The sequence below is a fragment of the Talpa occidentalis genome, unplaced genomic scaffold, assembly GCF_014898055.3.
Source record: "Talpa occidentalis isolate TD23 unplaced genomic scaffold, MPIMG_talOcc4v2.1 talOcc4.2, whole genome shotgun sequence".
Lineage (NCBI taxonomy): Eukaryota > Metazoa > Chordata > Mammalia > Eulipotyphla > Talpidae > Talpa > Talpa occidentalis.
Genome location: NW_023602073.1, coordinates 110,169,287 through 110,196,509, shown reverse-complemented (window position 1 = coordinate 110,196,509; position 27,223 = coordinate 110,169,287). Strand labels below are relative to the sequence as shown.

The 27,223-nt window shown below is 42.7% G+C and overlaps 1 long non-coding RNA gene across 1 annotated transcript in view; it reads left to right on the top strand.

Moving 5' to 3' along the window:
* Positions 1–4,618, top strand: part of LOC129146499 (uncharacterized) — a 47,965-nt gene extending 43,347 nt beyond the window's left edge. The window contains exon 3 of the long non-coding RNA XR_008553312.1: positions 4,128–4,618. This is a non-coding gene — a long non-coding RNA (uncharacterized LOC129146499). The remainder of the gene's footprint in view (positions 1–4,127) is intronic.
* Positions 4,619–27,223: the final 22,605 nt, after the last annotated feature.

Sequence of the window (27,223 nt, the reverse complement as noted above, 5' to 3'; positions counted from 1 at the left end):
AAGATTCAGGGCCTCCCTGGTCACATAGGGGTGAAGCCTCAGCACTGTCATACTATCACTGCTGGCAGCGGCCTGGGTTCTATCTGGCCAGAGAGCCCACATATAGCACAGCAGACCTCTCCTGTCTTTCCTGCTGCTCCCCTCAGCAGTGTGTTTCAGTAGATCTGCCTGTTCTGCTCCCCACTCTGTCTCTGGTGAATCCTCTAACCACCCCCCACCTCCCACATCTGGCCTACATCCCAGTTCCTCTATGCATAAATAAATAAATCTTTAAAAAATTGTGTGGGGGGTCACCCTTACAGACACCAAAACATACAAAGTTATAGTAATTAAAATACTCTGATATCAATGAAAAGCCCAGAAAAACAAAGATATAAGTGGAAACTTGGAATATGACAGAAATGACATCACTAATCAGTGGGAAAGGATGACTAATAAATGGCACTGGCTCTAAATTCAATAATGTTTTCAAAGGGAAAATTAGATTCATACCTCACAGAATGCACAAAAATTAATTTGGGATGTGTTAAGGAAAAACTGTAAACATTTGACACAGTATAGGGAAATATGATATCCTAGAATAGCACAAAGCAAAATTCATCATGAAGTGATAACCACATAATTAAAAAAAATTCTCAATGACAAATGACATCAATAACAAAGTCAAAAGACAAACATAGACTTGGAGAACATATTTGCAACTTACATTTGCAAACAAAGACAACTATTCAAAATACATAAAAAGCTTCTAAAAATAAACAAGAAAAAGAGAAATAACCAAACACCAAAAAGGCAAAGACTATGAGGAAGCAATTAGCAGAGGAGGGCATTTAATGGCCAGTAGACACAAAATATTCTTGCTTTCACTAGTGAAGGAATGCAAATTTAAACAAATGTATATTATTTCACACCTATCAGAATGTAAAAAAATTTTTGACACTGACCATACCAACAATTGATGGGAATGGAGCAATAATGTGTAGTGATATAGCCACTGAAGAAAGCCATTTGGCAATACCTGGCAAAGTGAAAGCATAGGGGCCTCCCTGATGGTGCAAGGGGTTAAGAAGCAACCTATGAAGCTCACCGCAGCCGCTACAGCACAAGTTCGATCCCCAGCCAGGGAGGTGACCCACATGGCGCAGCAGACCTCTCCTGATTCGCCCGCTGCTCCCCTCAGCAGTATATTTCGGTCGATCTGCCTGTTCTATATCCCGCTCCGTCTCTGGTGAGTCCTTTCACCCCCCCCAAAACTCTGGCCTGTACCCCAGTTCTTGTATGCATAAATAATCTTTAAAAAAAAAAGTGAAAACACAGCCTACGATCAACATGTCCATGCTTCTACGTCTAGAAGTTTCCAAAAGATGCAAGGATCCAAGGAGATACAAACAAAAGGCTCTTTTCAGTACTTTGTGTAATAACTAACATGTGGAAAATGCAATCTCACCTTTGGGAGTAAAAAGAGCTTATAAAATTTGGATTATTTATATAATGTAAGACTATACAGCAGTTAACATAAGGGAACATGGATAAATCTAAACTATGTAATGACAAGCAAAAAAGCAAATATTTTCACATATCATTTATGTAAAATCTAAAATAAATAAGATAGTATATATTATTTATCAGTATGTTGAAGACACCAAACTCATCCTAGTTATGAGTTGTACCTCCAAGTTGGAGAAAGAAGCAGCTCCTAAACCAGTCCTCCTAATATTACATCTCGGGAGGTCTTTGAGCTGACATGCCAAAAGATGACAAGAAGATTTTTTCTTTCAATTTTCTTTTATATATTTTACATTTTTCATTTTTGCACAATGTATGCATTTTCATCTTGGTTATATTCCCCATACAATTCCCACCCCCCTTATTTTGACCCTAATCCCTCCTCCCTCTCCCCCCCCCCATAGTGTGTCTCTGGTTTATAGTTACTTGTTGATTTTGATTTTTACTTTATTATAATTAGTCTTTTTCCCGGTCCCTTATTTAGGTTTTCTAAATTCCTGCTATGAGTGAGACCATTCAGTATTTTTCTTTTTCTTTCTGGCTTATTTCGCTGAGCATGATCCCTTCCAGCTCCATCCATGTTGCTGCAAATGACATTAGTTTATCTTTTTTGATTGCTGAGTAATATTCCATTGTGCATATATACCACATCTTCTTAATCCAATCATTTCTTCTGTGGGCATTTGGGTTGTTTCCATTGCTTAGCCATTGTAAATAGTGCTGATATAAACATACGGGTGCAGGTGCCCTTTTGAATTAATGATTCTGGGTCCTCTGGGTAAATACCTAGGAGTGGAATTGCTGGATCCTATGGAAGCTCCATCTTTAGCAGGTTGAGAAATCTCCAACAGCTCTCCATAGTGGTTGGACCAGTTTGCACTCCCACCAACAGTGCAGAAGAGTTCCTTTTTCTCCACACCCTCGCCAACATTTGTTGTTGCTAGTTTTTTTAATATGTGCCATTCTCACTGGTGTGAGATGGTATCTCATGGTAGTTTTGATTTGCATTTCCCTGACTACAAGTGATGCTGGACATTTTTTCATATGCCTGTTGGCCATTTGCATTTCCTGACAAGAGGACTTTTTGAGAACAACTGAGGCACAAATGAGAATGAGCACTTCCTATGTGCTTAGGTACAAAGGATCCTACAGGACTTTTGGAGGTTCTGGTATCAATGACCAGGTCCTCTCCATGAAGACGCCCTCAGCTAGTGGGCCTCAGAGCATGGTTCCCGCCCTCCCCTGCAGGTCCTGGGTTGTCCCTTACCTGAATTATGCTGGGAAGTCCATATCCTTCCTCAGATGTGGTCATCCCTGCTTCCTTACGCACTCATTGGTAGTGCAGGCCTGGCACCCCAAGTTTTACCTGGTGATTTCTGTAGAAGGTCCTATTACCTAGCATTGTCTCTGATCCATGCCCAGAGCCTATTCAGGGGGTGCTGCTCCCCTCGATGGGCTTAGCTTTCCTCTAGGTGCTGCAGTGCTGAGCAGAGGGACTTCAGTAGGGCCCCTTTGGCTTGGAGTTACAGAACCATAATTCTTCCTGAGTTCCTCCATTAAACACACACATACACATAAGCATGGACACAAACATTCACTATCATAGGCACACAAACACATTTATATGCACATACATGCACCCTTGCACAAATTCATACACACAAAGCAACATACAAACCCACTCCCTTCTTTTCAGGGTTGCTTAATCACTCAAAATGCAATGCTGTATCGGTGGTATAGGGCAGATCTGATGGAGGACAATGGAATAACAGAATTGCTATCTACAAACACATGCCAAAGGACAAAGGGCTGATGCCAAGGCACCACTACAACACAATAGGTCCCTTTCTCAAGGCTCTCAAATCCTGTGATTTTGTTTTTTCTTTTTCACATTGGGAACAAAGTTGGTTCATTTATACTTCCCAGCTCTTATCCCATTATCACCACTACACGGGAGCCCCTTGTCTGGTTTTACTTTCCCCTCTGTACCTGACTCCACTCTCGTGTCCCATCCCTTCTTCCTCTCACAGGCATCCTCTTTAATGTATTTCATATTTGCCTGATTATCATGTACCTTATTGCTTTTCTACCAGGATGGCACAGCAAGATGATATTTATCTCTGATTCATCACACTGATTCATTTTTATTAAGCAGCCATAAAATTTTAAGTGTTGTGCAGGAGCGGCAGCGGCTGTGGCATGTCACACCTCGCAGCCCAATGATGTGAAGGTCGGTTTAATTTGATGGCAGGTCCAGAGGTGTCTATTACATTAGTTTCTTCATACACAGAGCTTGGATCCTGACATTGGACTCTTGTAGGAAAAAAAAAATGTCCTCTAGATCAGGAAGATGCTCATTTGTCACGAGCGAGTTGAGAGTGCTTGCGTCTGCACATAGCGGGTGACTAGCTGCTCCTGAAGACTCCTTCCCCATTGGGGCCCTCTGGCCAAACACTACATGCAGCTCCCCTGGAAGCTGGCCCATAGATGGCAGTCTCCCTTCATCATTCCAGAACCACGAACCTGGAAGGGCAATCTGCCACAAAGGTCTCTTGCTGTTTTCGTCAGGTTTCCTGATATTTAATGCTCGCTCTACTCAGTCTCCCCTTTTCTCCCCACAGGCAGGCTGGATATTCCATAACAGTGGAGGAAATGACAAGACACTTCATCTGGAAGCAAAGTCAGGAGACCCAAGTTGTACCCTCCACCCCCCACAATTGTTTTTGAATTTTAGTGAAGCCCTTTTGCAGAATTGCACAGTAAATGGCAAAAAGGAATGCCTTTCACTATGAATAGTAAAGAAAACCTCAATGTGTCATAATTTGAACAATCACACTGATGCGAGTTTTTATCCTCTCTGTTTTGTCTTACCCACCCCCAATGCTTCCAGCACTCAACCACAGGATATGGGGTGCATCTTTGGAGCAGACTGTAATCAGACATTCTCCCCAAAATATACCCAACCCTCACCCAAGGCCCTCAGAGCCTATTTGACAAGACAGAATCCACAAAGAAAAGATGAGGTGTGAGTGAGTGAGTGAGTGTGTGAAGAATCCACCTACCCCTCCAGTGCCAAGATTCAAGAAGGGGATTCAGAGTGAAAATAAAAGATCAGAAAAAGGTATCTCCTTCTCGCCTTCCTTGCACCCCACTCATTCTGACCCAAGGAACCGAAGGCAGGTGGAATGCAAACCCAGCCCTGGGCCCTTTGGGGAAAGCCTACCCACTGGGTTTCTAATCAGTCAGCACTGCAGGGAAGCACCCACTGTTTATGGAGCCAAAGGGAGTTTCAGTCATTAGCAAGTGTCAAGTCACCTGGAGGATTGTGGTTGTGTGATGCCAAATGGCATTATTAGCATTTGTAAAAACTGCCTCCACAAAAATTGTGGAGCCCAGTGCTGGAGTTTTGTGTATTCCTTTTGAATTAACAAGTAGTATACCTTTTCATCTTATCAACATCTAGTTTCTGAAAAGGATACCCAGTAAGAAAAGGGCTTCTGGTGTGTACTAGAAAGAGGATTTCCCTGCTTCCTCCCCACACTAGATACCTAGTTAGATGACTTGCCTCTTCTTCCTTTTCCAGACATGGACGCTTATGCCTAAGAGTAACAAAGTAAGAGGAGGTCCCAATAGTTATGGCAAGCAAATGGTTGCCACGGTCAGCCTATTCTAATGGGCCATACTTATGACCTAAACACTGGAGCCTGAGGTAGAGGGGGAGTCTCAAGGCTGGTTGAGAAGTGGAGATGGAGGGGGTTGTGGAGGAGCAGGAGGGCAAGGGTGAAGTGGGAGGGAATGAGGGGCTGGTGGACATGGGGGCAGAGAGAGACTGAGGAGTTGCAAATGGAGGGGTTGGGGGAGTGTGAGTTCAAGTGGAAGAGGGTGGAGGTTGTAGAGGTGGAGATGGAGGGTTGGAAGGAGTGATGAAGTTAGAGGGATGCTGGTAAAAAGCCTGGGCATGGAGGTAGAGACAAAGGTGATGGAGGTGGTGGGGTAGAGGTGGAGGGGCTGCTAGAAGGGGAAAAGGAGAAACCTGGCTCAAGTTGGAACTCAGCAGAACAGTGGCCATGATACATAAGCCTCCTCCACCACAAGAGTCTCCTTTGGGCTCTGTCTTGCTGTCTCTTTGCTCCATGGCACACCCTTGGTCACCAGGTATACATCTGAGGAATCAAAGCTGATCTCTTTTTGCTAGGCTGACCTCAGGGAAAACAGTCCCTCTAGTCCAGGGGGTGGTGCTCAAACATACACTTGGTGACTAGAAGCCTGCCAGTCAAGGGTGCTGCCCTCCCAGCACACACCCATTGGGAGCTGAGGTCACCTTAATTTCAGCCCTACTTTTTTTTGAGATGGGAAGGTCTGGTCATTTGTGAAACAGATTTTATCAGGAAGGCCTATTGTCTTAGGAGCCATGTTTATTAATGACCCAGAAAATCAATCATTAGTTGAAACCAATATCCCAAAGAGGCTAGGGATGAGAAATCTGTTGAGAAATAGGGAGAGAAATAGGATTTCAGGTTAATTTCTTCTATCTGAATCAGACCTTAGTCTGTTGGAACCCCATGATGCTTTACCATTCTGCATCCTCTGTTGACCTTGGGGATGTGTACCATCATAGGGAATGAATGCAGAAGGACCAAGAACAATCTTTTCTCTCTTAATACCCTGTCCCTTAGGTGGGGGGAGGGGAGGAACACCAAACCTGTGAATTCAGATCTTCCTCTTCCAATATCAAAAAAGAATTGCCTAAGAGAACAACAATCCTCAAGAATCTAGAAAATAAAGTCTTAGCAGAGTATTTAAATTCTGTTGGAACATGTGCCCAACAGAACTTCCCACTTACTCACCACTGACATTTCACTGGACTCATTCTAGATCTTGAAAGACCAAGGTTTTCAAACCTCCATTATTTTTGCCAGTCCCTCGGCCTAAGTGCACCCTCAACATACTCCAATTGCCTAGATCCTTCTTATTCCTCAAGACTTGTCTCAAATCTTGCTTCCTTCACGAAGCCTAATCCCCCTGGACTGTTAGCGATGCCTGCTCTCTGCTCTGGTGGGCCTGTGCGCCTCCACTGCATCTCTGGTGCACACAGCCTGGTGGCTGAGCTGGTTGTTCCTGAGCCGGCCTTTCTCCTCCACATTCTTTTTTTTAAAAAAAGATTTATTTTTATTTATGCAAGAACTAGGGTATAGACCAGAGGCACGGGAGGGTGCAAGAATTCACCAGAGAGAGAGAGGGGAGCATAACAGGCAGATGGGCCGAAAACACTGCTGAGGGGGGCAGTGGGCGAGACAGGAGAGGTCTGCCGCGCTATATGGGTATCACCCTGGCCAGCCGGGAATTGATCCTGCGCTGCAGAAGCTGTGGACAGCTTCAGAGCGCTGTGCTCAACCCTCTGCGCCACTGGGGAGGCCCACTCCTCCACATTCTTAATTAAGCTTCCTGTGAGAACCATCCATGTCTCAGTGTATCTCCTCTAATACCCAACACAACATCACCCAATTAGTAAAGCCTAACAAGTGTTGATGGAATGTGAAGTCAAGTCATGTTAGCTTATAAAAATAAGCACAGACGTCAGGGCTAATCCCACTCTATTCAATGGAAGATGTACCCAGGATTCACTTCCACAAGGGTCATTTGAAACTAGAAACGAATTAACTATGAAGAGAAAGACAAAGAATGTCCAGCCTCTCTGGAATGCAAAGATTTACTTTGAAAATAAGGAAATGCCAAATTTGGCAAACCAAATGAGCAAATTTAGAAGAAGTTACAGTGGTCATTGCTGCCAGAGTCACAGCAAGGCATGCACTGTCATGGCTGCCAGCAACACCCTGCAACAGCCCTGCCCAAAGTCACTTTACACAATGTCTCAAGAGCCTTAAAAATCTTCATTCACTCTGAATACTCACTCCAAAAAGAATGGTCTGCAAGGTAACAAGTGGTGATGCAAATGAAAATTTATGTTTCCTATTCTGTTTATTATAGCCAGCATGATTTATAATACTGAAAAGTTGATAATAAATTAAATATCCAACAATATGAAAATGTCTCAATAAATAGTGGTGGCTTTAACAGTCACAGTGGTAGCTCTAACAGCTGTGTGTGCTGGTGGCGCAGCGGTGGGCGCTGGGCCGCGAAGCTGCCCACAGCCTCTGCAGCACCAGTTCGATCCCCTGCCACCGGCAAGGGTCCCACATGGCGCGCAGACCTCTCCTGCTGCCCGCTGCTCCCCTCAGCAGTGTACTTCGGTCCTTCTGCCTGCTCTGCTCTCCCCTCTGGCTCTGGTGAATTCTCTCACCCTCCTGCGCTTCTGACTGTACCCAGTGATGAATAAATAAATAAATAAAATCTAAAAAAAAAAAAAGATTTTAAAAAATATTTATCATGGGAAGTTGCACATGATATAATGGTTCACTGAAAAAATAAAAAATTAAATATAAATTAATTGCAAATATGATGTACAGACACATATATGTATGTACATCTACATATATAGAAGCTGCACTATCTGATAAAATCACCCCTAAGCACATGTGGCTACTGAACACTTGAAATATGACTAGTCCAAGATAAATTATGCTCTAAGAGTGAAGTACATATCAAATTACAAAGATTTAGTATGAAAAAATATTGTAAATGAACACATTATTTTTATATTGATTAGATGTCAAATGATAAAATTTTAGACATATTAGGTTAAATAAACTATATTATTAAAATGAATCTCACCTTTTTTTTTTACTTTTTTAATGAGGCTACTAGAAAATATAAAATTATAGTGGTATTTCTAATTCAATTCTGTTGGACAGTATTATATTAGTCAATGGCATTTAAAAAAAAAAAGATGAAAAAAATTGCTAGTTGAGAATATCCCTGGGTAGTTTAAAATTGTTCTTCAAACTTTCTGTTTTATCAATGACTATTTATTTCTAGTGTTTCACTTCTTTGAGGAAAATCTTCCCCAAACTTCCAGACTAGTGTTAGATGCATACATGACTTTGTATACTTTTACTTGACAGCAGTTGCCAGAGTTTGAAATGGCATGCTGTCTGATCATATGGTTTGTGTCAGCCTGCCCCACCCACCCAAGTCCACAGTCTGGGGTTCGTATATGCTTTGCTCACCGTAGTGTCCCCAGCATTTAGCTCACTACATAGCCCAAAGTAAGTATTGAATAAATTCTGCTTGGAAGAGTGAACAAATGAACGGATGTATGGTTAAAGAAAAAAGTACTAAAGAACAGAAAAGTCCAAGTCACATTTACAACTATAAAATCAAAGTAAGTCATCATATAAAGAAGCACTTATAGGGCCTCCCCTGGTGGCGCAGCGGTTGAGTGCTGGGCTGTGAGGCTGCCCGCAGCCTCTGCAGCACTGGTTCGTTTCCCGGCCACCGGCAAGGGTCCCACAAAAAAAAAAAAAAAAAGGAGTATTTACAAATTTCAGTCAAGGGATAGTCAGAAGAGATTTTTGAAGTTGCTGCAGCCAGGAAATACCCTGCAGGGAGGGCAACTGATCCAGGGTCCTGGCCGTTGTGCTCTTTATTCAACCGAGTTCTGAGGCTACTTTTCCCAATGACCAAGTATGTAGGGAAATTAAACCACAAATACCCCATCCTGTAGATGCGGCCTCTTCTGACCAGTGCCTTTGGCTAGAGGGATCCTGTTGGCCTTGTTAGAACTTCCCCCCCTTCCTTCTCTTCTCAGGGATCAGACCTACATGACCATTTGAGGGCTGCCCCTGCGGCCTCTGACTCCCTCCCCTACCCTCATATCCCCTAAGCAATCACTTGCCCGTTTGTGCTAATCTAATCCTGGGCCTTGCTTCTCCAAGAACTGAAATAACATATTTGCTTCCACAATTTACAAATATACATTATGATTTACCTTTTTTTGGTATTTTTTGATTTATCTTTTTGAATGGGCAATACATACAACTGCACAAAATTCAAATAGCACAAACTTTTAACAGGTGGATATATTATAAAAGGAAAGTTGCTCTCATCTTTTTTTTCCCCAGCCACCCATTTACCTTCTAAACCCCATTCCTCTCCCAGAAGTGACTCTGTTCACTCTTCTGTACTATATAGTATATAATTCTTGCTTTGTTTTTGTCACAACAGAGTACACCTTAACTATGATTCCATGACTACATGTCTCATTCCTTTTAAGGCTTCATAGTTTTCCAGTGTGTTGAACTGTTTTCACATTGATGAACATTTAAGTATGTCCAGTCTTTAGCCATGACTATTGTATTATTCAATATTATCTTTTCATTTATATACGAGAATATGTGTACATACATTTCTACAAATCCCTAGAAGTAGCTTTACTGCATCGAAGGAAAGGATATGCTAAATTTTACTGCTGAATTGCTCAACACAGAGGTGAGACCAATTCATACCAAGCATGACCTCAAATCTTTGTCAATCTTTTCATCTTTGCCAGTCTGACAGGTTAACATGTAGTTTTGCTTTTCTCTGGAAGTGAAGCCAAGAGCCTCTTCATACTTTTAGGAAGCATTTACTTCCTTTTCTGTGAACTGTCTGTCCACATCCTTTGCTCATTATTCTAATGGGTGTTTTTGTTGTTTTAAAATTGATTTGTTACCATACTTTTGGAAATTTACACTTTGGTGGAAGATCTTTCCCAGTTAGAATTTGACATATCTTTATATTTTCCACAGTGTTTCATGAGGCTTTTTCCAGGAAGAATTTTTTAATTTTAAATTCATCATTTTTTTAATGCTTTGACACTTAGAAAGGCCTTCTTTATTATGAGCTTTTTGAAAGAATAATCCTAAAAAATATTTCTGGAAATTATTTTTAAAATTAAAAATTTTCCCTCATGTTTCCCCTCCCTTCTACCCCTCCCTCTTTCTCTTTCCCTACTACCAGTTGCAATGAGCAGTGAGCACCAAAGGTCAAGGATGAGATCTCACCAACTGGCAGTGAGCACAGAAGATAGGCAGGATCTGGCTATAGTAAAATACTTGAGATTTAAAGGCATCTAGTGTCAGGGCTCTAGCTGCTGGTGGAGGAGCACCACCAGAAGATAAGTGGTCAAGGAAGATTCAGCGAGGCATGAAGGCAGATGGGGCAGGTGGCATCAATAGGCCAACAAATATTATAGAAACAATGGCTACGAAGGAAAGCAATGACTACAACTAGAGCAAAGGGAAGGAAGAAGCAGAAGTGTTTAAAACTTTAGGGCTCCTAGAGCCACACAAGGTAAGAAGGGACTTTTGCCACTTGTTTGATGGGACATCAAAGCACACTCTTAAAATGATCTACTTAAATAAGAATTCTTAAGCTGGTGGGGTCTTATAGTGGTATCTATTTGAAACAAATCTTTGTGGAATTAAGTTAAACAGCCAAAGAGTAGATATAAAACTATGAAGAAAGACACTCAAGACAAGCAAGAGGTAATCTGTCCTCAATTTCCCTAACATCATTTCTAATATCTATGACATTGTTAATTGCATCCAATGGAAAAGAATTATTGCTCCTGGAGATGGGTTCCTCCTGTGTCTTTAACTTTTCTAAGTTGGTCTTCTTTTCTGGTTATTTTTTCTCCCTCATTCTTTACCTGATAATATGCTTTATGGCTATTTTGAGGCTCACCTCTCTTCATAGTCTGCTCATTCATCAATAGCCTTGGTTTCAGCTTCCATCTATCATTTGTTGTCTTTGATCAGTTTTCTTCAAAAACAGAGCCCAAGGCAAGGATTAAATACTAGTACTCTATTTGGTAAGTGAGGCAGGGAAGGATGTGAAGCAAATGCAAGATGATGTATTACCAAACTAGTCATGGTTTCACAATGAACTGTGAAGAGATAGAACAGGTTATTAGCAAGTATGTCTGCTTGACCACATAGATATTTCCAAACAGGTTATGTAGACACACTATGTGCCTTGTATCGGTTCACAGCACAGGTGAATTTCCTCCAGTATGCTATTACCCCTTGATTAACTTTCACTCTGTAGGGAGTTAGTTCCCCGACATGTTCAGCCTGCATTACTTGGTTCCTTTGGTTTGGAATGCCAGGACCCATGATGAGTCATTTCATCCAAGTCTGGAATTGATGAGAAGAATCTACAGTATGTTACCAGTGAGACTGAGTGGTGGCAGCCAAGGAAGAGAGCCTGACAGAGTTGCCCATGTGCAGTCAGATTCAGCCAAGTGGTGAGGACCCCATTTGGAGAAAAAAAGTGGTTGAGAATTCAACAAGAAGTGGTGCCAAGAAAATGTGAGGCAGTGCATAATACACATATCCCACACAACTGGTAACTCCCCGATCTATGCTATACGTATTGTAGATTTCTCTCCTTGTCGCAGACCTACATCTCAAGTGGAAGTTCCCAATAGCAGTTCAAAATCTAGTTCTTTAATCGCTCCTCACCAAAACATGCTTCTCAATTATGCCTTAACCCATTGAAGAGAGTAACCAGTTGTTCATAACCAAAATCATTCTGACTTTATCTTCTCCCTCAATTCTTTTATACAGTCAATGATCAAATACCAGATAGTTTATCTCCTTAGTAAATTTTTTTTTTTTTTTGATGGGACCCTCGCCAGCGGCCAGGGAACGAACCGGCGCTGCAGAACTGGGCAGCCTCGCAGCCCAGCGTTCAACCGCTGCGCCACCAGGGGAGGCCCTTCTTAGTAATTTTTAAGCAATTTAATTATTCCTATCCCATTTACCATGATAAAGGCATTGCATTTAATAAGTTTGGAATCTAAGGAAGTACCATCCTAGCATATCTCAACAGTATTGCTGAGCTAGGTTTCTGCTTCCACATCTGACACACAATCCAGCTTCCAGAATATTCTTTCTAAAATATAAATCTCATATCACTCTCTGATGACAAACCTTTCATGGTTCCCCAATAAAGTGTAGGATTAAGTTCAATTTCTCAACAGAACTTATAATAGTCTTCACAAGCTGACCTTTGCCTATTGCTCTAGTCTTAGCTTTTCCTAAATCCCAGGCAGTATTTTTAACCAAACTAAATGTCTGTAGTTCTCTTCATGCATCATGTCCTCTTTCATCTCTTCTTGTGCTGCTCTCTTGCATCTCTCTGCTCTCTCCCTCTGGCACTAACATTTCCCTAGGTTGTATCTATTCACCCTGCACAACTTGGCTTAGAGATGAAATCTTGGAGCAGCCTTCCCTGACTACCTGCCCTTATCTTCCCCATGATGAGTTATAAATATGTTCATCAGCTGTCAGCAACAGAATCTTTGCAATTTAAACAAGTTGGAGGGTTTTTTTTTTTACACAAGCAATGTCAAATGTTGGTATCGGTTCAGTTTTCCAGTGACGACAACACCCAGAATCCTTCAGTCTTTCATTCTATATTCACCAAATGTGTGGCCTCACAGTGTCAAGATGGGCCCCTGACATCACATCCATGTTTTAGGAAGGATGAAAAGAGGGAAAGCCAAAGCTACACTCAAAACCCCAGAATACATATTTCTATCTCATTGGATATGGCTAAATCACATAGTCACTCAACTTCAAGGAAAGCAGAGTAAGTGACTGGTTAGAATTGCTCAGCCTGAATAGAAGACAGCAAGTGAGGAGTTCAGCAATAGCTGGTATGATTACCAGTCTACCACACTCCAGGGGGGGTTAGACACCCCAAATATTTGTTCCAATGGAACCCTTATCATCCTCATCACACCATATTGTAATTACCCATTTGATAGTTTGTCTTTCTATTAGATTATTTATTGGATGGAAACTGCCACCTAGTCATTTTTATATGCCCATCATCTAGTATAGTAGTGTAATACATTGTAGATGCTCAGCAAAAATTTAGTCTCATAGTGAACTGAACTCTGCCTTCTAAAAACAGAACCAGGTTAATTTAGAACATATCCAACTTTATTTAGAATCTGTCCTTACCCTGTACATTTAAGTAAATCAGACCCTCATTTACAAGCCTTCTTCAATGTAGAGGCTTGCTTTTTTTTGTTTTTGAAAAATGTGTTTTTGAAAAAAATATACCTAAACTGCACAAAAACTTATGTGTATAGCTCAGTGGATTTTACATATGGTATACATACATGTAGCCACCATCCAGAACAAGATAAAAACATTTCCAGCACACCAAGATTTCTCATTCTCCCATCCCAAAACCATTTGCAAAGATAACCACTATGACTTCTGTCACTATTCATTAGGCTTGTCTATTTAAAAAATTTTATATAAATAGCATCATACAATATATATTCCATCATGTTCTGCTTCTTTTACTCCATTCTAAGTCAATGAGATTTATCTGTGTTGAAGTGTATAGTGGAAGTCCATTCCTTTTCATTGAATAGATGTACCTCAGTTTATTCTATTATTGATGAATATTTGAGTTGTACTCAATATTTGATTAGTACAAATAGCATTGATATGAATATTCTTGTGGATATCTTTATGCCAAATATATACCTAAGAGTGGAATTGCTAATCAGAGAATATTGAGCTTCAGTAGACACCACCAAACAAATTTCAAAACTTTTATACCCACCAGCAGAGTATGAGCATTTTAGATACGATAAATCTAAACATATCATGTTTTTGTCAATTATACAAATTTTACTTACTCTAACATATGTTGAATATTATTGCAGTTTTGATTTGCATTTTCCTAATGATGTTGAACATCTTTTTGTATGTCTGATTGCTGCTTGAATATCTTCTTTTGTGAGTCTTCAGCCTCATTTCTTAAAAAATGAGTTGTCTATGGTCTTCCTATAGAAGTATTATTTAGTCTAGATACAAGGATATTGTCAAGTATTATATAGTAGCTCTTGTAGACCTGTAGTTTTTATTAGTTGTTTCTTTTAGCAAATTAAAATTTTATTTTTAATAAATTTCAGTTCATCTACTGATTGATTTTTCACTATTTTCAACAGGATATTTCAACATTTTCCTTGAAGATGGTATGTTTTCTGACCTATTTAAGAAATCAGTGCCTACCCTAAGGCCATGAAGATATTTTTCATTGTTATCTTCTGAAAACTTTACTGCTTATCTTTCACATGTAGGTCTGTAATCCATCTAAAACTGATTTTTGTGCATAGTGTGAGATAGGGGACAGGATTCATTTTTCCCCCCTCAAATCTAGATCCAATTGATACAGCACATTGTTCATTAAAAAGGCCATCTTTTCTCTCTAAGCTTTGTTGAGAATCAAATGGCTATAAATTTCTGGGTCTGGACTCTTATTCGTTTTACTGGTTTTTCTGTACTTGAGTGAAAGCCATCCTGTCTTAATTGCAGTAGCTGTATAATAAGTCTTCATATTCAGCAGTGTCAAGAAAGTGTTTTCTCTACTTCAACATAGTTTTTGCTATTCTTGGCCTTTTGTCTTTCTATATAAAAGTTTTAATTAGTTTGTCAGTTTCCTTAAAAATCTGGGCTTTTGATTGGCATTGTATTTCATTCTGTCAGAGATCCAATCCCCTCCAATCCTGGCTGCTTTGACATTTCTCCATGATCTCAAACAGCTGTGTTTTTTTTTAATTTTTATACATATATTATATCATTATTCATTTTTGTAGTTTGCTTTCTCTGTCAGTTGTAGTCCCCTTAAAATTTCCACCACCAAGTCACCAGGGAACTATCATCATAGTCTCTTGTGCTCTTCCTGCCCCTGTTTTAATCCTTCTCCTTCCCCCTCCCCTGCTGAATGTCTCCAATTCATAGCTGCCAAGCAGCTGTGTTTTTCAGGACAGTTTTTATGGTTGTTCTTGACAGGAGGGTGGGCTGATACCAACCACTCCCTTGTGGCCAGAAACAGAAGTCCTTTGCAAATCTTCCTAAAACAAGTCTATAAAAAGAAGAAGAAATCTATATGACAAACACTATGTGCAGATACTTTATGTAAAGTTAAAGTCTACTTTACGAAACTAGATCCATTTGACTGCAATCAAGAGAAGTCTCAAATTGGGTTAAACAAAAAACTTTTTATTGCTTCACATAACTGAAATTTCAGGAGGAAGATTGTATTCAGGATTTTAAATGAAGTTTACCAGGATCCAATTTTATCTCCATCTGTCTGCTCCACTTCATGTTGAATGCTGAAGCCACCCTCAGACAGACTCAGCGCCACAGGAAGGCCGTCAGTGCCTCCCAGAGCCGGGTCCTTCTAGGTCTACACACAGCAGACACTCTCATTCCTCAACAAGTGACATTGCTAAGGAAATTTAACAGATTGATTAGCTTGGGCCAGGTCAGGACTCTGACTCTGGAGTCAGGTTAGATTTAGCTCCTCCAGAAAGCCACAGACTGGGAATAGGATTAATGGTGATTCCCAAGCAGGGAGTTAGGATGTGGTTACTGGAGAAAAATGTACAGATACTGGATGACAACAAGAGAAATGTCCACTCCACTGGCCAAACCAGTCTCTAAATCCACAGAGCCTAAAATTATTTGGTAGATCACGCTCTGTACCTCCAAAGCCATTTCCATGATCCCGTTTCGGGGATTGTGGCCACCACTCCCTTCACGCAGCTACATGCACTGTACCCATTCTCTCCAGACCCTCGCATAGCACTTTCAACCCTGGCATCTCTCTGCTCATGTTCGCTTCTCCCCGTCACCTGATGTCTTAAGAGCAGGAGGAACAGGAAGATGAGATGAGTTTTATTCCCTCATTGTTACCATTTTCCTTTTCTCTCACTGTCACTGTAAAAGGACGGCAATCAGCTGATCTAATGTAACTTCTTAACTCTACTATTTACAGCTATGATCTGAAAAAGTCACCTCACCACTCAGTCTCAATTCCCATAGCCGCAAATGGAGCTAACAATATAAACTTTATGTTAAGCGAAATAAATCGGAAGGAAGAAGAAAAAAATTGGAGGGTTTCACATATAGGTGAAATATAGAGAAACTATATTTCAGAAAAAAAACAAAATTTGCAAACTGACCATAGATGTGAGGCATACAGCAAGGGAGTGGGGAGGAGAGGGGTCAAAACAGGGAAAAGCACAGGGACTATGGTGACAGAGCACGGGTGTTACGGTAGTGGGAGAACTACAGGGACTACATCTGAGGGGAGAAATCAAATATTGTACAAAAATGAACAATGATGTGAAAATAAATTCAATTATTAAATATTTTACACACACACACATATACACATACTTTATCTCTTCCCAGGGAATGTCTCTAGAAAGAGCTGTGAAAGAAGAAGAGTAAGGGGCTCCCCGGTGGCGCAGCGGTTGAGCGCTGGGTTGCGAAGCTACCCGCAGCCTCTGCGGCGCCGGTTCGATCCCCGGCTGCTCCCCGGCCATCAGAGGAGGGTCCCACATGGTGCGCAGACCTCTCCTGCTGCCCGCTGCTCCCCTCAGCAGTGTACTTAGGTCCCTCTGCCTGCTCTGCTCCCTGCTCTGGCTCTGGTGAATTCTCTCACCCTCCCGCGCTTCTGACTGTGCCCAGTGCTTGTATGTATAAATAAATAAATAAATTTTTAAAAAAAAATTAAAAAAAAAAAAAAAAAAAGAAAGAAGAAGAATAAGAAGTTGCCAGATCTGGAAATGGCATCTTTTTGAACGGGTGTTGAAGTTGCTGGTAATGCCTCTGCTAGAGAAATCTTAAAAAGTAGAGCTTTGTTTTTCAAGCATTTCAGTGATTGTGAAGGTTAAGTGAAATATTTTGAAAATGTTTAATACACTCTGAAGCTCTAAAGAGATGCTGAATTGTATGATGGGCCTCAGACAGTTCTTGTTCCATGCCAAGCATTATTTGTAACATTTGTCAAGGGTTTCCACCCTACGGAACAAAAGCACAAAAGTTTAACTAAAGTCCTCTGGCCTAATCCTCTTAAGAGTTGTTGAAGCCTCTCTGAATTGATCCAGAGGTCGTCAAGTACTTTCTTAACACAGGAGGTTCTTTCAAATTTTCCTACTGTTTCTAATATGACACCCATGGTTCTCCTCTATACCCACCCTCATCGCCCATATGCCATGTGGAACCAGAGATTTTTTTTTTTTTTAAACTCTTTTTTTTTATTTTTTATTTATTTATTTATACAAGCACTGGGTACAGTCAGAAGCGCGGGAGGGTGAGAGAATTCACCAGAGCCAGAGCGGGGAGCAGAGCAGGCAGAAGGACCGAAGTACACTGCTGAGGGGAGCAGCGGGCGGCAGGAGAGGTCTGCGCGCCATGTGGGACCCTCCTCTGGTGGCCAGGGAGCAGCCGGGGATCGAACCGGCACTGCAGAGGCTGCGGGCAGCTTCGCAACCCAGCGCTCAACCGCTGCGCCACTGGGGAGGCCTGGAACCAGAGATTTTGCCCCAGGTTACAGTGACAGGAAGTGCTAGACAGGGATCTTTCTAGAATCCACTCATTCTCTACATGGCCAAGAGGAGCTAAGTCAGAATAATTATAATAATTGCAGAGGCCTCTAATAAACATTTTGATTGTGCCCTATGGGAAAGGAGAGGGCAGTGTCTGAGCAAGGGTTGTTTGTGTAAGAAGGAAGTGGCAGATTTGGAAGTGGAATCGGGATTCAGCTCTGGGCCTGCATTAGTACATAACCCAGAACTGACCTCATAAAACCAAAATCTCAGTGATCTATGCCTATGCAGAGCCTAGTACAGTGCCTGACTGAATAGGCATTCAGTTGGACTGATGGTCAAGGTGGAAAAGAACAGGTAGATTTAAGAGATGCTCTGGACAGTGGGTAGATAAAAATCTGTGACTAGTTGAACACAAGTGATGATGTGCAAAAAAAAAGTGAATATGGCTTTGTCTGTGAATATGGCTTTGTCTAGAGAACTGGTAGATACAGGGGTGCAGATTAGAAGGCATTGGTTGGGTGGGATGATTAAGAGTTCAATATGTGGATCTAGTTTGAAGAGTTGGTAAGTTAGCCTTGGAAACCCTGTCAGAGAATTTGCAATGTGATGTTGTTTCTTAGTGAAATTTTTTTATGAAAAGGTAATGGGTTTTGACTATAAAATGTAAAACCAATAGCATTTTTTTTACAGGAAATTTCCTTTAAATATATAGCAAAGTGGGCCTCCCCGGTGGCGCAGCAGTTGAGTGCTGGGTTGTGTAAGCTGTCCGCGGCCTCTGCAGCACCGGTTCGATCCCCGGCTGCTCCCCGGCCACCGGAGGAGGGTCCCACATGGCGCGCAGACCTCTCCTGCCGCCCGCTGCTCCCCTCAGCAGTGTACTTTGGTCCTTCTGCCTGCTCTGCTCCCCGCTCTGGCTCTGGTGAATTCTCTCACCCTCCCGCGCTTCTGACTGTACCCAGTGCTTGTATAAATAAATAAATAAATCTTTAAAAAAAAAAAAAAAAAACATATAGCAAAGTCCTCTAGACACTTTCTCCTCACTTCTTACCAATGGGACTCTAATTTTGTGTATGGCAGAAAGGAGCCAGGATCAATAATTGCATAGTCAAGCTATCCTTGCTAGATGACTATGGAATTAAGTGCTGCCAATGAGAGAGACTTAAGTAGATGCTATTAAGTGGGATGCATGAGAAAGTTCCTTAAAAAGGGGCTCGCTAATTGACATGCACATTTTGCTCATGGCCTACTCCTTTTTCCACTTACAACGTGGACCTGATGGCTGGAGTTCCAACAGCCATCTGATGACCACGAGGATGGGAACCACATGCTAAGGATGGCAACTGGGAAGAAAATGGGCCCCCATGTTGTGGTGTGAATCCATCACCCCACCCCAGCATGCTGCCTGCAGACTTCCACTAAACATGAAAAATAAAGCCTCCAGTTTGTCTCAACCAACAATTCCTTCATATACCGCTGTCTTGAAAGTTATGAATGGCCTTTAATTTCAGAATGAGTTTTCAAGTTTTACAAAAGTGATAACAAGAATAAGACATTAGCCCTTCATTCAAAATAATAAGCACCAACCCTATAAGCATGTCTATCATTTAAAAAATCTGAAAAGAAGTCTTTGGGAACCTGTGACCTTAGTCCAGATACAGCCCCTGGTCTCATACCTCCTTTCTAAAAGGAGGAGAGACAAGTATGTCCCCAAAACAACACAGTTCAAGATTATAACCTCTGCTCATGACTACCACTTTGAACTACAACCACTTACATGTATTTTTAGTACCAAAAATCTAATAAATTCCAAGAGCATCTGGGTTCTTTTTGTGGTAGAATTTCATGAAAACAAACTAACTCATAGTAATCCCTTCCTAAGGAAATCACAGTTGCTAAGGGGAAGGAGGAAGCACCAGTTTCCCACATCCACATCAAACTCCCCCTTTTGAATGGAGGGTTTTGTTTAACTGAAAGCACATGTCAAAAAACAGCTAGTTTTTGGGCCTCCCCGGTGGCACAGCGGTTGAATGCTAGGTTGCGAAGCTGCCCGCAGCCTCTGCAGCACTGGTTCGATCCCCGGCTGCTCCCCGGCCACCAGAGGAGGGTCCCACATGGCGCGTAGACCTCTCCTGCCGCCCGCTGCTCCCCTCAGCAGTGTACCTCGGTCCTTCTGCCTGTTCTGCTCCCCACTCTGGTGAATTCTCTCACCCTCCCGCGCTTCTGGCTGTACCCAGTGCTTGTATAAATAAATAAATAAATCTTTTAAAAAGAAAGAAAGAAACAGCTAGTTTTTTAACCTGCCTGTGCTTCATACCTAGCTCAGCCAGCCACTCATCACCTGACCACCCGGACCGAACGCCATTTTCCAGGACATGGGTGAGCTCCCCACTCCCTACACCCCTCTGCAGGGTATTCAACAGAAAGCCAGCTCAGGAGCAACTCACTCTGGGTTTGGCCAGGGGGATAGTGGTTCTTAGAAGAAGGGTAGGTGGGCTGGGGGTGGGGGAGGAAGTCCAAATGAAGCCCAACTGTGGGTTATGAGGAACAAACAGCACAGGTGTGTATACCACAGATATGTCCCCGCCCAAATGCAAACACACCCTTCAGGAAGGTTCCTTACTTCAAAGCTATCTGGTTTCATCCCTGAAGCTTTGGCCATCACTTCTGCAATGTGCTCAGCCTAAGACCTAACCTTCATTTTGCCAATTGCTTTTATTGATGTAGAACCCATTATTCAGGCACCTACATACTATAGTTCTATTTGAAAGATGAAATTCTTTCCCCCAAATTATTTCAGCTCATCTGTTAGGTAACCAAAAATCCTCTAAAAAAGCAAAGAAAGAAAAAAAAAAAAACCCTCAACCCTTAAGTCTACAACTATTTAAAAAGGATACCCCAATAAACCAAACTCACAAAGCAGCTCATTTGATTTACTTAGAGCAAAGTAACACTCAAGAGTGAGTCCTTCAGGAGCTGACCCTGAATTTCTCCCCACCCTGAATCTTTGGTACATCAATGTCCTCACTTGTAAAGTGGAAATAAAACACACTCAACCGTCCTAGGGAATGTTCAGAGGGTCAGGGAGCGAATCGAGATTGACTCTACAACTAGTAAAGAGTGAGTGGAGACAGATACTCTACCTCTTACCAGGTATGGTGGAAAGTAAGTGCTGATGAAGGTAGGCTCGGCAGGCTGTCCACTTTCCCGGAGACAGGATGCCCTTGCATTTACAGAGCACTTAGAATCTGCCTCACAGATGTTCTCTCATTCCCTAGATTGCTGGTGTCAGCTCCTGTCCCCATGTGTAGGGACCCCTGGGCCAGCCCCTGCCAGGTCGGGAGGCACCGATCTGAGGGAGAAGCAGCTCACTGCCTCTCTCAGCCTAAACACTACTTCTCTCCACGTTCTGCTCACTGGCCTTGCTCTGCCCTCGTGTGTGCTTCCTGGTCCTCCTGGCCGCCATATCATGTGAAGACCACCATTGTATCACCTATTGAGTTTTCTCCTTTACAGGTCATATAACTCCTGCAGACCACGGTTTCCCCACCACTCACCCTGGCTCCAGTTTGTCAAAGGTCCTCTTTAGAGGCCATGCATACACGCTCCAAGTGAGTCCTTATTCTAGGCTCCATAGCGCCCGTGGTTACACTAACTTCTTTGTCCAAACCTATTGAGTCTGTAGTCAACTAAAATGCATAAATCTTCTTCTTTAGTCCAACTTGTGTCTTTAGCTTTCCCAAATCCTTTCTTTTTAAGAAAAGAAAGATGTGGATCAATATCAAATACTGCCAATAGTGCAATGATTATTAAACCCAGGTTCAATTCTGTCCATTTCACTTAGAGGTTTCAGCCCAGTGTTCCAACCAGTCTCAAGATCTTCTAAACCTGACCTGTCATTTATCATTATTAGCTACACTCGCCAGGTTTGTGGCATTCATAAACCTAATGGGCTTTCTTTTTCTTTCTTTCTCCCACTTATTCATCTATTGTAACATAACTTGGCTGTATATACCAGGTGGGTGAGTGGATGTGATTCAGTCTGTCTTATGCTGGGTAGACGCAAGGTCACATAATAGACCTTGAGCTGGCACTTTGCTGGAATTCCAGTGTCCTGAAGTCAGGATGGAGATTTTCTTATAGTGCCCTGGGGTTGCTGCACCTTATTTGACCCCCAGGACCCTGCTCTACCTGAGCGGATGCTCATTGCTCATCATGTACTCGGCAGGTAGGGTCATTACCTCGTGCAGGCTGACAGAGGGCTATAGGTACTAAGTTTGCTTTCCACTTATCATCACTTCTAGAATTCAAGAGTCTCTGACCAAACCTAATTAGATCCTAGATCCTTTTCCCCTGTGGCCCTCTCTACTGCTACCCAGTTTTCTCTGTGGGAGGGACATCATCTGATCCAGGCCTCAAAACTTGGGATCTGATACATGTTCCATCACATTTAATTCTTTCACCTTATCAGACACAAGCCATTTAACTTTCCCAAACCTCAGTTTTATCACTTAAAATTGGGGAGACACCACTCTACCTTACTTAGAGGGTTAATTGAGAATCAAAGAAGGGAATGAACATAAAAAGTTTTGAAGACTATCCAATGCTTTCCAAAACATATAGTTACTATCAAATGGGTAAGAACTCTAAAGTGAGTCTGGACCACTTAAAATTCCTTTTGAAAATGGTTCATTGTATTCTAACCTATTTATTCATTTCTCTCTTTTTTCTCTTAAAGTCTCAACAAAAACTGAATATTAAGAATACATACAGGGAGAATACTGAATACAAATTAACTATGCAATATTCTTTAGTGACTGGCAGGGAAGCAATACACCTATTAAAATACCCCAGTCAGAGCTGGCACATACTCTGCTGATAACCCCAGCAGGCAACGACCTTGGCACCATTACAAGGGCAATATTTTCAAATGGATGAACTATTTCTGAACAAAGTGTCCAGTGTATTAGGAATAAGCAGGCTTTTCATCAACCATGCCTGTGTGTTTTCTGGTTCCAGCAACCTTTCCCAGAGACAGTGTCAGAGAGTGGGGAATACCAGGAAATAGCACCTTCTAGAAACCTGCCCCAGCTTGTTCATCCTGTGGCTAAATGGGTCTCCAAACCCCCATCATCTATTCTAAAGGTTTCATGATTTCTTGTCTGAACTTTTTAAAAAGCAAAACCCATTATTGTCCATTACTCTCTTGGTCAGACCTCAAGGTTTTCCTGGAGCTCATATGGAACAGGAGTATGTGCTAGAGACTCCTGTACAATGTCACCAAGTGTTGTAGGCCAACTCTATGAGAAGGTGGAATGGCTCTCAGAATTACCCCAAATGGGTACACAAAGAGCTTTGAAGACAAGATCCCTGAGATGTAATTCACTGGGATAGCAAAAAAGGACTCTGAGTTGACCAGAAATGAAATATAAATGAAGTTATCTGTGAAGAGTCAGGGTGAGTATATTCCATACAAGAACATGCTTGAAACAGCCGAGAAGACAGAGATACAGGAACGGAGTCAATCAAGGAGAGAGTCAGAAGAGATGAAATCAGAGGGGTAGTGGGGAGCCTGCTCCCAGGGGGCCTAGAACAAGTTTAAAGATTTTGGTTTTAAGTCATCTGGGAAAATATTATGGGGTGGGGAAGCTTGAAACAGAGATAATATGACTTATGCATATAAAGACCTTTCTGACTATTCTATTCAGAAAGGACTTTAGGCAGGAAAAATGTAAGCAGGGAGAATACTAAGAGGTCAGGGAAATGGTCTGGTCCAGTGATGAGGTTGCTGGCTTGGACCGTGATAGTAGCATTGTTCAGGTGAGGTGAGAATCTGGATTCTGCCATTATGGCTTCAGCAAGATGAGTTTTGGGGGAGCTGGGAAGAAAGGAGGAAGTAGAGACATGGGGCAGCAGCTCCTGTGGGATCTGGGATCATAAGATGTTTTTTGTTTCTAGCTTGTTTGTATAATAATGGGAAATGATCCAGTAGAGAGGGGGAAAGGTGATGGTGTGAGAGAGAAGACAACCCCTGGAGGGAAGTCCCTAAGTGGGCAGAGAAAGGGATCTAGCCAGTGCTTCTTAAATTCCTTTGTGCATTAGAACTACATGGAGACCCAGTTGAAACACAGATTCAAAGGCTCCACCCCAGAGATATTGACTCCACAGGTCTGGAGGGGGGATGGAGAATTTGCATTTCTGATACTCTCCCAGGTGCTGCTGATGCTGCCAGTCAGAATCCAGGACCATACTATGGGTGTGGCTGATAGAAGTTTGGGAATCCATCCCTGTCTTGGGAGGGAAGGCACAGCAGGCAGACAGAGTCAGGGAGGGGAGTGGGTGTGGTGGTGGAAGTGTAGAACTTGTCTGCTGACTGTTCTATTATCTCTGTGAGTAAGGAGGCAAGATCATCAGCCGAGAGTCATAATGGAGAGAGGATGATAGTTTCAGGAGGGAAGAGAAAATATGAAATCATTGCCTTGAAGAGAGAGACTAAATGGTGTAGGGAAATGAAACAGAGTGTCAGGTGAGCATGGAGGATCCACCTGTAGCTGTGCTAAGGCACTTAAGGACAGACCAGGCAGCCACACCCAGCTGTGCTATTGCAGACACAATAGGCAGAGCACGATTCAGCCAAGGTCACAGTACTGCCAGGAAGATAGTGATGGGAAGTAGGGTCAAGGAAGTTGATTGTATGATAATGGGCAGGATGATAATGAGGAACCTCAGACTCTAAATGGATAAGGAGGGCAGTAGAAACTTGTAGATGGTGGTGGGGTGGTGAGGAACAGTGAGAAGGTGGCAGATCAATCAATTGTAGATTTTTGAGGTTGAAGAAACATTGGGGAGAGAACTTAGAAGAAGCTGGAAAGAAGAATTATAATTGGACAGTGAGAGGGTTGAAACTGAGATCATGGGGCTGCACAATTACTGGTAATAATAAAGTCAAGGACATGGGCATGGGTGGTCATGATTCCATAAAGCACAAGATCACTGGAGGAGAGGAAGCTGAAGAACTGGGAGGCACTGGAAAGACCCTATTTGTGGATACAAAGACTATTATCAGGAGCACTGTTTGAAGGAGAACTAAGAGCTCTTTTCAAACCTTTCTTACAGAATTTGTTACTGTAAGGAAGGGGAAAAAAACAAAAATTCTGGCCCCCAAGCAAAAGTTTTACCAAGAGTGTCCTAATGCTAATTGCAAAACAAACAGAAAGCCAGCAGGCGCTGTCTGGGGGAGAGGCCGCAGTGAGGAGCCCACTCTAGCTGGCTGGTATCAGCCTCCAAAAAGTCCAACCTTCCCCAGCAATTTCCCTGCTTAATTTGAAGAATTAAGAGTGATGGCGAGATGCTGAGAACCTGAGGTGATTCATCACAGCCCATAAATGCTCGTGAAGGCTCTGCACACATTTTATATGGAGTAGTAGGCTGCTGGTTTGTGACGTCTTGGATTTCATATTTAACTACTGTGCATGTTCTAATGCTGAAGAGACTAAATATAGCCCTTGGATTAGGAAATCTAAAAGGAACCCACAGCAGGAGCAACGGTGAGCACCGGAGGAGCCGTGAGTTGGAGTGGCTAAGAGGGTGGCATCTCCACCTACGAACCCCACTCCATGATAGGGGTGTGCCAAGAGGGAAACAGCAGCTTCCATGCAGTACTGATAACATCCTCCCTCCCTTCCTGCCTGAACAGCCTGCGTCCTGAGTCCTCTCCCAGGCTGGATCCTATCAGACTGGGTGGGGGCGGGTTCCTCTTCCCCAGGGTCAGACTCACCCCTGAGGCAAAAGGGAACCAGACCCCATATCGCCCTCTCCATGAACTCTTCCAGGTCCGAGAATCCAAATGCAAAACTGGCCTCTTCTCCTGTGTAAACTGTTGCTGCAAATCAAGGGGCGGTGAAGAGGCCAGTACTCTGGTCACATCTGAACACCACCTGGAACCTTCCACATGTGTTTGTAGCTGCATTAGAAGCGAGAACCAGAGTGAGAAATGCAGAAAGGATTCACATTCAAGGCTGGCTCTGACTACCTTGCGGTAATAGGACTATGGATGACGTTTCCATTTTCTGAATTTTCCAAAAGGAGTTTGTGTTACTAATGAATGTGTTAACGTATGTGAAAAACTCTTCATGAATTTGTTTTGCTGTTTATAAAACGCTTGGATGGTTTGTCTTGAGGTGCACACTAACCTTACAATACCACTCCTGGGGTATAGCTGAAGACTCGGCCTGCACAACACTGCGGCTTAAATCAGCACATGGTACAACAATGATAAGAGTTTGGTGCTTCAGTGTAGCAGCGCCTGACAGGCGTGCCCTCCCACTGGCCCAATTACAGCTGTCTGGAGCCCTAGAACCGGAGAGGATAGAAAAGACCAAGAAGCATGGGTGGCAGCAGTGTCCTCAGGGGCTGAGCAACTTGCCACCCCTCCTCCACTCCATCTGTGCGTCTGTCTGGCCCAGATGGTGTGGAGCAGGGCGTCTTCAGGCAAGTCACCTGCCTTATATGCAAAAGGCCATGTTACTTTGCTGGTGGCCAGTGGGATCCTGGGCCATCTAGCTCGTAGTAGATTGCATTTTTCCTACCTGGGCTGGGTTGTCAAATTCAAATGCAGGACCCCAAATGCTGCACTATGTTTTGACCTGAGGTTTGAGCTCAAATTCAGAGACCTCAAACCTAATCTAAACACACAATGACCTTGAACCAAGAGCAGTCCTAGGTAACATTTATAAATGAATAAAATGCATCTTTGGGCAGATCCCTAAAGAGGAAAGGGCAGCTACCTCTTTACCAGGACAACTCACTTTCAAGGGTCCCAGGCAGGTGGCCTGTCACTACTTCCCTTCCCAAGTCTCCATCCCTCAGGACCCACTTTTCTAGGGGAGTCCCTGATCTGAGCGACCAGGCAGAGGTTGAGGAGGCAAAGGCCAACAAAGACTCTCCTCACCACATGATAATTGAATCTGAACTCGGCTCTTTTTCTAGAAAGAAATGGCTTTTCCCAAATAAACAAATGCTAATTCTTGAAACTTTAGGTTGACCTACAGGGTGCTCGTAGAGGAGCATTTTGGGGGTAGGATGAGTGGTTAGTAGTCCTCCTAAAATAACACATTTAAATATGTCTTTCTCAACAAGAATGTTGCCTTCCTGGAATATTAAGCTACTTTTGGGCCTCCCCTGGTGGTGCAGTGGTTGAGCTCTGGGCTGCGAAGCTGCCGCAGCCTCTGCAGTGCAGGTTCGAACCTGGCCACGCGCGATGGTCCCAAATGATATGACAGACCTCTCCTGCCACGCCTGCTGCTCCCCTCAGCAGTGTATTTCGTCAGTCTGCCTGTTCTGTTCCCCACTCTGGCTCTGGTGAATTCTCTCACCCTCCAGCGCTTCTGACGGTACCCAGTGCTTGTATAA